The sequence below is a fragment of the Felis catus genome, chromosome E2 (genome assembly GCF_018350175.1).
Source record: "Felis catus isolate Fca126 chromosome E2, F.catus_Fca126_mat1.0, whole genome shotgun sequence".
NCBI lineage: Eukaryota > Metazoa > Chordata > Mammalia > Carnivora > Felidae > Felis > Felis catus.
The window spans coordinates 31,136,392-31,150,433 of record NC_058382.1 but is presented as its reverse complement, the minus strand read 5'-3'; the positions used below and the strand labels follow the sequence as shown (position 1 = coordinate 31,150,433).

At 47.7% G+C, this 14,042-nt stretch overlaps 1 protein-coding gene across 3 annotated transcripts in view; it reads left to right on the top strand.

The window, feature by feature from the left end:
* The first annotated feature begins 1,946 nt into the window (after positions 1-1,946).
* The window catches only part of AKTIP (AKT interacting protein), a 42,302-nt gene continuing 30,206 nt past the window's right edge, over positions 1,947-14,042 (top strand). The window contains exon 1 of one of the 3 annotated variants that reach the window (XM_045047112.1): positions 1,947-2,090. The gene's annotated coding sequence lies outside the window, so the exon portion shown is untranslated. The remainder of the gene's footprint in view (positions 2,091-14,042) is intronic. The other 2 variants (XM_023245703.2, XM_045047111.1) reach the window with 2 other exon arrangements.

The window sequence follows — 14,042 nt, the reverse complement described above, 5'->3', positions numbered from 1 at the left end:
CTAAATCAAATTAAGCTACATAGTGGAAATTGAGGAGAAAGTCCTTAAGGTGACTTTTAACTGAAAATGAAATGTCTGTTAGTAAGTTACAGGGGTGCAGAGATACCAAGCATCCGCCTTGTATCTCATTAATTTCAAACATAGATTTTTATGGGAGGCTATTTGATTATAATTTGATTATCTGACCCTGTAATTAAAGTTTATTGCCAATTTGGAAGCTTACATGTAAAATGAACTGGTTTTCTTCAAAGCAATATACAATCCTTTGGACTCATTGACTTCTGGTTTTGCATTTAAATGGAAAAGTCAGTTATAACGTGACAAACAGGTTGAGGTTTTGATCATTAATCCTGCTAAAGCAATATTCATAAATTCAATTCTGAATCAGTTGGAATACTTTTCTTTTATTAGTTTCTGTGTTATTAAATGAGATTGTTTCTGACTAATATATTTCTGGACTCAAACTGTAGCTCCGAGCTGTTATTCAAATCAAATAACATGCCCCTTACTTGTGCCTCGCACTAATAAATGCCAACTTGTGATACATTTGCAAGAGACTGTCAGCAATATTAAAGGAGGCAATAATGCCACGGAGGTCTCGAAGTGAGCTGATTTTTCTAAGGGCTGATATCCGTCATTTTTCTGAAAAAAAAAACAAAAAAACAAAAAAACACAGATATTTAAACCTTTTAGTCTCAAAGCCAAAAAGCACACCGTGATTCATATAAACAGAATTCGCTAATATATTGGAATTAGGAAACTCCTAATTTGGGGGGTCCTGAGTAAGAGAAGTAGGAAGCTGATTTTGGAACAAAATCGAAGTTACATTTGGAAGGAAAAAAGTGCCACTTAGCTTAGGAAAAGGGTGAGTCTTTCTTTCCAATACGCAGGTGGGAAGGAGAGGCTCCATTGCTTCTGAAATTAGAAAAACTATTCACAAATCATTGCTGGATTCCCAGAGCAAAAGAGGGTCTTTCAGACCCAGGCTCAGAGAAAAGTCAGCGGGTCTGGGTTACACAGCAAGCTGAAGGCAAGTCCCACATGGAAACACTCCCTATAATTTTTTCTGACGTTTCTCCCCCCCGCCCCCATCCAGCCCACGAAAAGTCTCGTAAACGTGTGTGGAAAGTTCACAGGGGCTGGAATCAGAGGCCCAGTGCTACCACTCTGGCTGCCTGGCCCCCAACAAATCACCTGCATACCATAAGCCTCAGCCCCCTCAGATGTAGCCAATGCCTGCCCTTTCTCCTTGTTTCGAGAAGGAAAGGAAACCTGATAAGTCATCTATTAGGGTCAGGTGATGTATCACGGCTCGCCTTTTAAGTTCAAATGCCTGGAGATACTCAAAGTATATTCTGTGTTTCCCCTAAATAATCGTTAGCGCTGAACTCTTCATTATTTTGGACAGTTTCCCCCCGGATTCCTATCTGTGGGCCTCAGGAGCCATCCTCCAGCCTGGAATATTGGCGGTTCTCTGTCTTGTTCTTTCCTGAGAGCCCACACTCTCTCTGCACTTTGCCGCTACAGTTTGCGCGTTTTCCATCCACTGTCGATGGGCTCAGGGCGGCCGCTGCCAGGTTTCCACCTTGTCACATGATCATCGTGGGCAAGATTGTCTCGCGGCCCCGGAAGGAAATTGTTCAAGCCCATTCCCAGAATTCCAGAGGCTCCAAGTTTCTTTCAAGAAATCTTAGAATCAGCCCTTGGCTCCCAGCTCCTCTCTTCCCACCACACCGCCAAGTGCTTGATTCCGCATCCTCCCCCCAGCTGGGTCCCAGGCGTGGGCTGCTGAGTCCTGGGTGGTGGGGGGGGGGGGACTCCTTACTGGTGCCGCATGGGGCCGCTGCTGCCGAGGGCGGGCACCGAGCCCAGAGAGCACCGACCCCCCCCCCCAGGCAGGTGCTGCCTATGATTGTTAACGTGGAAGCAGGTGTCACCGTGAGCATTTGTTGGTGCTTTGCAGGCCCTCTCCTGGCGGTTTGCTGGTGAGTGGCCGTCCATCTTCCTCCCTCCCTCTGGCCCTGCAGGCCTGTCCCGAGACCCAGGCAGAGAGAGTTTCCAAGAAGGAGACGACGTGAAAGCTGCAGGCGGTAAGTGTGAGCCTGGAAGGGGGTGGGGAGACTGTGGACTCTGGGATGTTTGTGAACCGGAGTCTGTTTCAGCCCCAGCCCCGTTCCCCAGGGGGAAGCCAGGGGGTTTGCCTTGGTTTTGCCTCTGGTAGGTGCAGACTTCTTTCCTGCCCCGTGTGCCCCTCAAGGGCCAAATCAGGTTGGCCCCAAGACTTTGGCGCAGGTGGCTCCTGGCAGGAGATGGCTGGTCCCAGGTCTCTGGATTTGCCCTTAGAAGGGGTCACCTGCCCTGCACGGTGCCTGCTGAGGAGTGGGTGTCGCCATCTCAGGGGGTAGCAAGTGCTCAGGTCTCCTCACCGCCTCTTTGGGGGGAGGCTCCCATCTCACAGGACCACGCTCCCTGCCAGCTGTAGCAGGTACTGGCACCCCCCTCCCCCCGCCCCGGGTGGCTAAAGAGGCATGACATCTTCTGTGGTAGACTTGGAGGTCCTGCCCCACTTCTGAGCAGGTTGTCACAGGTGCTCCGAGGCGGTGGGTCCGTGCTGTGGCCTCTCATTACCCCCGAGAGAACAGAGGTGACCGAAGTTCCCAGGGGGCGCAGCCCCAGTTGGTCACTCATACCATGGGGCGAGGAGACCCTTACAAAATGGCTCTCAGACCTTTCTGCGCTTTGGTGGTCATGACTTTGCCGCTTAGCCAATGTGTGCAGCTCCACGCAATTGTGCGTCCGCATAAAGACAACCACATGACTATACGCCTGCCTTTAAAAAATATATATATATATATTTATATATGTAAATAAAATAAAATATATGTAAATAAAATATATTTTTATATAAATAAAATATATTTTATTTATATAAAAATATATTTTTATATAAATATATTTTATTTATATAAATAAAATATATTTTTATATAAAATAAAATATATTTTATTTATATAAATAAAATATATAAGTAAAATAAAAATTATAAATACATATTATTATAAATATTTATATTTTACAGTGTCCAATTTAGTGGGGGTCTATTCACAATGTTGTGCAACCATCACCGCTAATTCCAGAACATTTTCATGATCCCAAAATGCACCCTTACCTTTTGAATGGAGATCAGAGTAGGCACACGCTGTGAGTGTGGGTGATGATGGTGTTCCCAGCTCTCATTGAGTGCTTACTGTATACCGGCTACTGTGCGTGGTGCTTTATGGATTTCATTCAATCTACATCACACCCCAGACGGATGGGCCATGCTATCCGCCTTTTGTTCGTGGGGAAACTGAGGTGCGGAGAGAGAGGGAGCGAGTGGCCCATCATCGTGAGATTGGATCCTAGGGCAGCGTGGGGGTCTTCCCCTCCACTGCTTCTAATCGGTCTGTTTCCTGTGAGGTATGGAAAGATCTCCCCATGCCCTGCCATTGTAGCTTTTTTTGCTTTTTCTTCGTTCTTAATTTTTTCAGTTGTGGTAAACTATGCGCAACACCAAATTGATCGTTTCAACCACCGAGTATACAATTCAGTGGAATTCAGTATATATTCATAGTGTTGGGCAGCCGTCACCACTATCCATCTGAAGAACTTTTTCATCTTCCCAAATAGAAACTCTGTACTCATTTAAAAATAACTCCTCGTTCGCTCCTTCCCCCAGCCCTCGGTAACCTATTATTCTACTTTGTCTCCGTGAAATCGCTTCTTCTCAGCGTCTCCTGTAATGTGGAATCATACAATATTTGTCCTTCCGTGTCTGGCTTGTTTCACTGAGCATAGTATCCTCAAGGTTCATCCATGTTGTAGCAGGAGTCAGAACTGCATTCCTTTTTAAGGCTGAATAATATTTCATCGTGTGGATATGCTACATTTTTGTTTATTCATCGTTGATAGGCAACTGGGTCATTTCTGCCTCTTGACTCTCGTGAATGGTGCTGCTATGAACACGTCTGTATGTTCTTGCTTGAGTACCTGTTTTTAATTCTGTTGGACATGTACTTAGGGGTGGGACTGTGGGTCATATAGTAGTCTATGTTTAATTTTTGGAGGAGTTGCCATGCTGTTTTCCACACTGGGTGCAGCATTTTACATTTCTACCAACTGTGTAGGTGCAAGGGTTCCAATTTCTCCACATCCTCGCCAACACTGACTTTCTAGTTTTGATCTGTGTTTTCCTGTGGTTTTCAATGTGTGTTTTCCTCATAACTAACGATGTTGAGCACGTAGTTCTCATGAAGCTGGCTTAGTTTTTCAGTTTATTTCTTTATTTGGAGAGATAGAGCGAGCCTGAGCAGGGGAGGGGCAGAGAGGGAGAGAGAGAATCCCAAGCAGACTCTGCACCATCAGCACAGAGCCCAACGTGGGGCTCAATCCCACCAACCATGAGATCATGACCCGGGTCGAAATCAAAAGTCAAACACTTAACCCACTGAGCCACCCAGGCGCCCAACAGCTGACTTATTCTTAAAGGTCACAAAATGCAGAAGAGAGGGGTGTTTTGCAGGACAGAAAGTTATCTGGGGAAAGGGGGGCCACTGTGGTGATGAGCAAAGGCATACATCTAGGCCAAGTCTACCTCTTTGTTTCTGAATTTTCTGAACTGCTGTACTCAGCCTCAGCTGCCTCTCAGAATCACCTGAGGAGACTTTTAAACTATGAAGACCTGTCACACCCCCCAGCTCTTCTGACCTGGGCAGTCTGGGTGGGGCTGGCATCAGAGGTTCCCGAAGCTCCCCAGGTGATTCTCATGAGCAGCCACTGCTCTAAGCAAACTTCCTCAGCAGGCATCACCTGTCGCTCTCTCCACTGGTTCACAAAACTGCCCTCCTCCAAGCTGTGTGTGTGTGTGTGTGTGTGTGTGTGTGTGTGTGTGAGAGAGAGAGAGAGAGAGAGAGAGAGAGAGAGAGGGGTTTACTGGATTATCACCCACCTACCCCATCAATTCTAGAACATTTTCATCACCCAGGAAGAAAACCCCAAGCCTGTTAGCCATCCCCTCCCCGGTCCTATCCTCCTCCCATCCCCTGACTGCCATTGACCTGCTTTCTGTCTCCATGAATTTGCCTGTTCTGGAGCTCTCTATGAATGAGTCCTAAGATGTGGCCTTTTGTGTGTGGCTTCTTTCACTGTGCGTAGTGTTTCCCAGGTCTGCTGTAGCATGCATCAGTGCTTTATCCCCTTGTACGGCTAATGTTCTAGAATACGGACGTGCCACTTCTTAATTTAGCCAGTTATCATTTGGTGGTCATTTGTGTTTCCACTTTTTGGCTGTTGTGAATGCTGCTGTTACAAAGACCCCTGTACAAGTTTTTGTGTGGACCTTCCAGCCTTCTAAGGTACCTCTTTCTTTACTGTAGCTCTAATTCTTTAAGGAAAAAAAAAAAAACTGGAGATCCTAAATCCCATGTCTTTATTTTTTTAATGTGTGTTTATTTTTGAGAGCGAGAGAGAATGAATGAGTGGGGGAGGGGCAGAGAGAGACAGAATCTGAAGCAGGCTCCAGGAGCACAGAACCCGACGCGGGGCTCGAACTCACAAACTGTGAGATCATGACCTGAGCCAAAGTCAGACACCTAGCTGACTGAGCCACCCAGGCACCCCTCCCATGTCTTTAAATTTAAAAACGAACAAACAAACAAAAATCCTCTCCAAAATTTTGACTGCTGGAGGCTCTGAATCTCTCAAAATCGTCTCAAGACCATACTTAGCCCAACTCTTCCCTGTGGTGTGTTCCTTTCCCCTCAACTTCACACAAAGCTCATTGATGTGATGACGGTAACCGTGATGGCCGCTGCCCTCCTGTCTCCCCCTTGCTCACTCTTACCCCTCCTCGAGGCATGACCCGTGCCAGAGCCACCAAGCCGTCTGGAGGGGGCAACAAGGCATGTCTGGCAGGGGTGCAGAGACGGAGAAACCGGAAGCCACCTGGTCCCTGGGAACTTAGGGGAAGAAAGGGAACCAAAGCTGAAACAAATAGAACGCACGTCAAATTCAACGTTTCCCAAAGTGGGGAAGGCGCGTCGGTGCGAGATGGGAATGGCATCAGGTGCCGTCATGTGCAGATACAGCATTAAATAACGCCCTTGGCAATGGACAAAGCTGTTGCCTTTTTCAATCCTCTTTTAAGCCTTCAGATAAAGCAAGGAGAATGGCTCGGCTCGGTGCTGCAACACCTCTCTTCAATCCTGCCTCTTAAAAAAATAAAAACAGACCTAGACCCAAGTCTCCAGCCCTAATGCTATTGAACCAGAAACTGGAAACACGGCTTTCACTGTATTTATTTCGTCGTTGGCTTCTAATTGACTAGTCTCACTGATTTTATTTTTCCATTGGTGGGAAAGTTTGGACCTCTTTTTTTTTTTTTTTTTTCTGTCCACCATCACGACATAAAGTTTGCTTTTAAAATAAACATACTTAAGTTTGAGTTTATAAAAAGTGAGTTCATTTGAAGGAAAAGATGAAGTCAACAGTAGAGCAGGTGGCCAGGAGATGTGGCAGAAATCCTGAAGGTGGTGTCCCAATGGCCCTGGGGAATACGCACGGGTGTGCTCAAAGAGTTGAGGGAGCCCCCAGCCCTCGCTGCAAACAAGTAGCGTGTCATTAAATCAAAGAACGATGGCTAAGAACCTAGAGGTGGAAGCGGCCTTAGAGATTAGGTCCCAGCCACAACTTCTACAGGGGGGAAAACTGAGGCTTCAAAGCTTGGAGGGTCTGGGGTCACTCTGGTGTCCACAGGGAGGCAGCCCTGGGCTCTGGGGCAGTGTGTCCGCTGCCACAGGTCATATGAGTCATGTGGTGGCCCAGGCATATCGTGGCTAGGTCAGGTCCTAGGACATTCTCTTTTCCCAGCCGATTGGATAAAATCGTACGTTGGGCTTCCAGGAATGTGACTAACGAGCCCTGCGAATCATACGGTTCTGTCTCTACCACTTGACAAAGCTCCGCGGATGAGGATCACTTGTGAGGAAGGATAGAAAGTTCTCCTCTCTCTAGAAGACAACATCGTCACTTCTGTAACTCGCGGTTCTGCTTATTAGATATTTCCAGTGTTCCTTTCGGACACATGGAAGACTGTACTTCCCTGCCCCTGCTCGGCTTGGGGATAATTTGTTACCCAGCAATGGGTACCTGATACAAAGTCTGGCTCTTTTCTTGCAGGGTAATGTATCTGCAGTGCATCCACCTGGTACCAGCTGCTTGTTCCTTTTTGTTGCTGAGTAGTGGAGCCCTAGATGGATGTGCCACCATTTCTTTATCCATTAGCAGTTGAGGAACATTTGAGTTTTTCCTGATTTTTTTGGTACTTATGAATGAAGCCATCATGTGGTAGAGGATCTTTGCACTCAGATTGCTCTTAGCGTGAAACAGGTTTCTCCCCATGATCCTCAAGGCCTTATGTGGGCTGACCCCTGACGTTGGGCACCCGGACTTCCATTAGGGCTCCCCTCAACCCTCCCCTACTCTGTCAGTGGCCCGGGTGTTTCCCTTTGGCCTGGCACTTCCCGTGGCTGGCTCTCCACGCCTCCTCAGGGCCCTTGCCTGACACCTGGACCCAAAGTCACCCTCCCCAGCGGGTGCTTTTCATCACCTCACCTGTGCTTCCTTCACAGCCCATTATCACCATCTGTAATCATTTGCCGGTTTACTTCTTGCTTTCCTCTTCTGGAATATAAATTCTAGGAGGGGAGAGGCCCTGTATGCCTTTCCAAGGTCTTAGCACATATTCTGGTATCCAATAGATATTTACTGATGGAATGACTGGATGAATGAATAAACGAAACCGGAAAAGTAGTGTAGGCTTACCTTCTAGAGGTCTTGAGTGCCCGATTACAAAGTTTGCTCTGAGCGCAGGCAATGGAAAAATGGGGTTGAAAATGGTATCTTGAGAAAACTTGCTTCATTCAAAATAGTTTTGGTTACAGAGGGCTATAAAGAAAGCAAGGATTAGTATACATATATCTTATAGACATTGAATAGCCTACAATGTGGTTTCCAATTCCGTTAACTGCCATTTCCCTGTGTTCTTATGTTAACATTTAAGATATATCTGACTGATTTTATCCCTCAAAATTTCTGAGAATTTAAAGACCTATTATTCCAAAAAATATATAGCCTTGTTTATTTTTCCCTCTGACCAGTATTCAAAATTAAATAGGGAATGATATTATCGTTGAGTGTATTCTGGAACAGAAGGGCATAAAATACACTGATGGGTGTGTATCTCACTTTTATTAGCAGTAAGGGTGTGTGTGTAAAGACACAAACAGCATGCAACACTCTGGCGTATCCCCCCGTAAACCATGAATTTATTTTAAATGATGGGCTCTTAATATAGACTCTTTGAGAACAATAGCAATCAAAAATGTTTTGTTCAATGATTAATAGACAAAGCAGAAATCACTTAATTCATCTTAGATTTCTGCCTGCTAGCAAATCTGCAAAAAGAATACAGAGAAGGTGTTTTTTACTTACTTTTTTATTTTAATACAGTGATGTGACCTGTTTGGAGTATCCCATTTAACGGTATTCCCTGTAACCCATTACAAAGATTTTTTTTAATGTTTATTTATTTTTGAGAGAGAAAGAGCACGCATGAGTGGGAGAGTGGTAGAGAGAGGAGACAGAGAATCCAAAGCAAACTCGAAGCTCTCAGCGCCAAGCCCCACGTGGGGCTCAAACTCCCAAACCGTGAGATCATGACCTGAGCCGAAGTTGGATGCTCAACCAACTGAGCCACCCAGGCACTCCGTTACGAAGCTATTTCAAAGAAACATGGGAAGTTTGGACTTTCTCCCACATAAGTCCATACTTTACACAATTTTAGTAAGGGCCTACCCACCCCATGCCCCGGATACTCTGCTAGGATTGAGGAACGCTGTGCATAAAACAGATGTGTTCTCTGCCCTCCTAAAGTTTGCAGTCTAAAGTACAGACCATGCCAACCTGGTCCTGGTGGATCTTATTATTATTATTAAGTCTATTTATCTGTCTATGTATGTATGTATGTATGTATTCATTCTGAGACAGTGTGAGCAGAGAGAGAGGGGCTGATGAGGGGCTCGATCTCACAAACCGTGAGGTCATGACCTGAGCTGCAGCCAAGAGTCAGATGCTTAACCAACTGAGGCACCCAGATGCCCCTAGTTCTGAGTAACTCTCGAGAAAGTGTGAGGTTCAGGGCCTACCGCTGTCCACGGGCAGCTGGCTGAGTGGAGGGCCCCGAAGCAGGGCGGGCAAAACAGTCTCTTAGACAATAATGTGTAACAGAAGAAGTATCTTTAAAAATACGAATCACCTTTTTTCTTCGGCCTTTGTGAATGGGATGCTCTGGAGAAGGAGTTGGAGGGAGGCATCAGTCCTACTCAGGACGTAAGGAGAGGTCACAATTGTTTACGGAAAAGATGCAAGAAACAGGAGTCACGCCCAATGTTCGATATTCACAGTTGGTTTTGTGTGGCAAGCCAGGCTTGTCTTGGAGAGATTTTCTGGGTTATTTTGCCTCCTTGGTGAGCATAGCAAGAGCGAGGCCTGGAACCAGCAGTGTCGGGGGCCTCCAGTGTGGGGGTGATATCCCTGTGGCCCTCAGCCTGTTGCTCTGGGATGAGAGATGAGGCAGAATTGCGACTTTCAAACATGGTTTCTGTGATGCCAGTAAGAAATTCATTTTACTTTTTTTAAAAGATTTTATTTTTTTTTAACATTTTATTTTATTTTTTGAGCGACTGAGCGAGAACAGAGCACGAGCTGAGGAGGGGCAGAGAGAGAGAGGGAGACACAGAATCCGAAGCAGGCTCCAGGCTCTGAGCTGTGAGCACAGAGCCCGACATGGGGCTTGAACTCACGAACCCCTGAGATCATGACCTGAGCCGAAGTCAGATGCTTAACAGACTGAGTCACCCAGGTGCCCCTGTTGTGACTATTTTAAATGATGTTTTTATTATTTCAAGTTAAAATTTGTATATAGCATGGTCTGCAAACCTTGGGCCAAATCTGGTCCCTCACCTGTTTTTAAGATTAGAATGGTATTTAACATTACCGAACAGTTAAAATATCAATTTTTTTAATGTTTATTTATTTGAGAGAGAGCGTGCGCACACAAGTTGGGGGGGGAGAGAGAGGGAGACAGAGTCCAAAGCAGGCTCCAGGCTCCGAGCTGTCAGCACAGAGCCTGACACGGAGCTCAAACCCATGAACGTGAGATCATGACCTGGGCCAAAGTCGGACGCTTAACCAGCTGAGCCACCCAGGTGCCGCCCCATTTTACATTTTTAACCAGAAAACACACACACACACACACACGCGCACACACACACACACATAAGCAAAATACATTTCACAGAACCATTCTTAGCCTTATTATATGTGGTATTTTCTCACTTTTAAAACTGTCTTTTCCTGGGATGCCTGGGTGACTCAGTTGGTTAAGCGTCTGACTTCGGCTCAGGTTCTTGAGTTGGAGCCCTGCGTCGGGCTCTGTGCTGACAGCTTGGAGCCTGGAGCCTGCTTCAGATCCTGTCTCTGTCTCTGTCTCTCTCTACCCCTCCGTCGCTTGTGTTCTCACTCAAAAATAAACATCAAAACATCTTTTTAATTTAAAATTGTCTTTTTTTTTTTTAATTAATGCTGGTCATGACCCACTGACTTTATGTCATCCCCCGCCAATGGGTTATGACTCCCCATTTGAAAAACACTAAGGCAGAGGAATTGGCCTTGGCAGATTTTGGAAGTGCGAGGAGGGAGAGAAAGAAGGAGGCGGTCTATGCGTCTCTATTTTCCTGCTCCAGACTTTAGCCTTGAGAGGGAAAGAATGTGGCAAAAAGGACGAGGGGGAGGCCAAAGGAAGAGCGATTTCTGCCCCAGTTCCCCGGAAGACCCACCTGCCTGCCCCTGGAGGGACCTGCATGAGGCCACAGTGAAGTGAAGTGGGGGGGTATGTGGTCAGGCAGAGGAACACCGCTTTCCACAGCAGCCTTCCATTCCATTCTGTCATGGAGTAGACTCAGCCAGGAGCTTCCCCCGTCCAGGAGGGCAAGGACACTCCATGGCAGAAGATGACTGGCCTGCCTAGGCCAGGATGTTGTGGGTGGGAGGGGCATCTACCTGCCAAAGATGAGGCTGGCCAGGCCCAGGGGGCCCAGATCGCTAATTCCAACACCAAAATGTCAGCAAGGTGAGTGTAGCCAGTGGTCGAGGGACACCTTCCGGGAGAGGCAGACCCTTCAAGACACACATCCTAGCACAGCCCGTCCCGTTCACTCCAGGGCTGCCTCACAATGGAGCTGGCCGGGCAGGCGGGAGTCTGATTTCTTTTCCCAGGAAAGGTAGAAAAGTATCTAGAGAAGTTGCTGGAATTATCGTATTAGGTTGGATTTAATTTAGCCTTTTTTTTTTTCTTCCTCTTGCTTTGCACCAAATGGGGATCCGTGAAGACCAGATATTTGCTAGATAAGCAGTGATCACAGCCCAGGGGCTCGTGGGAAGTGGAATCTCTCCCATATGTTGCCCTGCGCCAGTCAGTGAAGTGTTTTAAAACTGGCTGGTGGAAGGGGAGCCCTGATCTAAAGCATTTGCCAATTTCCGTGGGGGAAATCTTCCTTGGGGGGGGGGGGGCGGTCAATTTCAAACAGCCAGGGAGGCCACAGGAGGAGTTAGGAAGCCGACCAGCCTGACCCGGCTGCCTCCAGCACGTCAGGCCCTCTGTCCACCTTGAGTTAGGAGACCACCCTTGTCAGTCTGCCCACCAGACGGAGACCCAGGGCCAGATCAGCCTTCCAGCCCTGAGAATCCCCTTCTCTGGACGCCCGTTCAACTTGGACGTCCCCTCAGTTCAGCAGGTCTCCCAATCCCTGGTTTTCTCCTCTAAGCTTCTCTTCTAGCAAAACTTCAGAGCCCACCCACCCGCCAAGCCGGCCGGGGCCGGCCACGACACTCTCTTGCGCCAGCCAGCCCTACCGACAGAATCAGAGCAAAGCGCCCCCTGGAGGGAGCTCCAGAGGTCATCACGGCCGGCCCCCTGCCTCCAGGCGGGTCTCCCCTTAAATCGTCCTCGACAGAGCCCGCCTCGTGCTGGCCCGTTTGCTCCGAGCGCCCCGAGCAGCCGCGTGAAGTTTTGTGCTGACTCCGTGGAGCAGCGTCGGTGGCAGCACGCTCCAGTTCATAAGGGAATCATTAGTGCAACGCAGCAGTGTGGAGGGCCCGAGGCTTGTGGTAATTAGTCCTCTCTCCGCCCTGGCAGCACCAGCTGTCTCATCCTCCAGGTAGCCCTGTAATTGTCCCCGGAGAAGGCAGGTGGGTGAGGGGCCACCTGAGCTGGCGTTAGCCAGCAAGCCTCCCAAAGGAAAAAAAAAAATTTTTTTTTTTTTTGAGTATTCAAATATTTCTCACTTACTTTCCAGAGTCTGTTATTGGCATAAAGGTTGAAGCTCAGGCAGCTTAAGCGTTATGTGGAATGACCTTTAGTTTTAATATTAATATATTATCGTAAAGTCTGCGCGAATCATGAATGCAATTTTGGTATTCATATAAAATGCCATACGCTGAACCCTTGGCAACTCCCCCCCCACCCCCACCCCGCCTTCCCACCCCTCCAGTGGGCTGCCAACTAGGTGAATTAATATGCGTCCTCTCCCTCGCCCTTCTATTTACCTAGAGAGGGTGGCCGGGGAACTTTATCAAGAGTAACATTATCAACAGCTTTTCTGCAAGCTTCTTTATCATATTCGCATCCGCGTCTGCTCGACACTTGTCAGTGTCAATCAAATCGCAATAATACGCAGATGATTTGCTCATTTGGTTTAATAAAATCTTTCTGCTTATTTGCGCCGGCTCCATTACACCACATAATTGCTGTGCCGCAGAGGTGCGAGGGAAGCCAGTTGCCTGGGGGATAAGAGGAGACCGTTGCTATATGAAGGATTTGTTTCTTTGCCTCTGTCTCTCCCCAGTCACTCATATTCCTAAAATTAATATTGTATTTGAATCCAGCCCTGCTATTCTTATGCAGGCTAACATTGTTATTACTTATTATTTGGATGTGGAGTCATTTATTTTTAGTTTTATGTCCAAGCTGTCAAGCTAAATTTCATTGTGAACTGCCACATACAATTTTTAACTGCCATTTAAAACGAGATTCCAACTCTAAATTATGGAGGGAGCCTGTTCAAAGGGCCGGCCTGACAGGAAGTGCAGCAAGAAATCCCGATTTCCCTGCAAATCAAAGGGGCTCCCGGTGATTATTTTTGTGGGAAGGGAAGCGCACGGCTTTAGTACTTGGCGATCACCTTGATGGTGGCCGGACAGCGAGGCGCGCACGTGGAGGGAGAGGGGTGTGCGGAGGCCCCGGCTGCACCGGGAGCCCCTCTGCAAGCTGCGCTTGAGGGTCTGCGGCATCTTGGGGTGAGGCAGGTGGGGCCTGCGTGGCCGGCTAAGGCAGGTTTGCAGAGAATGAACTGACGTTGAGCCTGGGGGCTGCTGTGTAAGCAACCCCCCCCAGGAGGCTCGGCTCTCCCAGAGGGTGGCTGGGGAGAAGCCACAGTTCATTTTAAAGTTGTCTATGGTTTTGCTTGGGTATTCCCACAAAGGATGCCGTGTGTGTGTGTGTGTGTGTGTGTGTGTGTAACACAAACAAACGTTTGTTAGTTTTATCTTACCGGCTGTGGGACTTTATCTTGCTGGCTCAGCTAGAAAGCCTGGGCTTGTGGGCATCTACACACCGGGGAGGACCGTGTCCCCCACTGCACATGCTCACGTCCAGTAAGAGGGGAAGCAAAAATGTGCTTGACGGGAATCTGCTCATTAAGCAGCCGTGAAGACGCCATCTGGGGTCAGTATCATGCCTGTCCTGCTGATGAAAAATGACGATGCTGAGTTGGAAGGAGGCCACGACAAAGAAGGATCTGGAAGCACCAGATCTAGCCCAAGGTGGGGAGAAGGAAGAGGCTTCGCCAGGAGGAGGCTCAAGAGGAAGCCCGTGCTGGGAGAGAGAG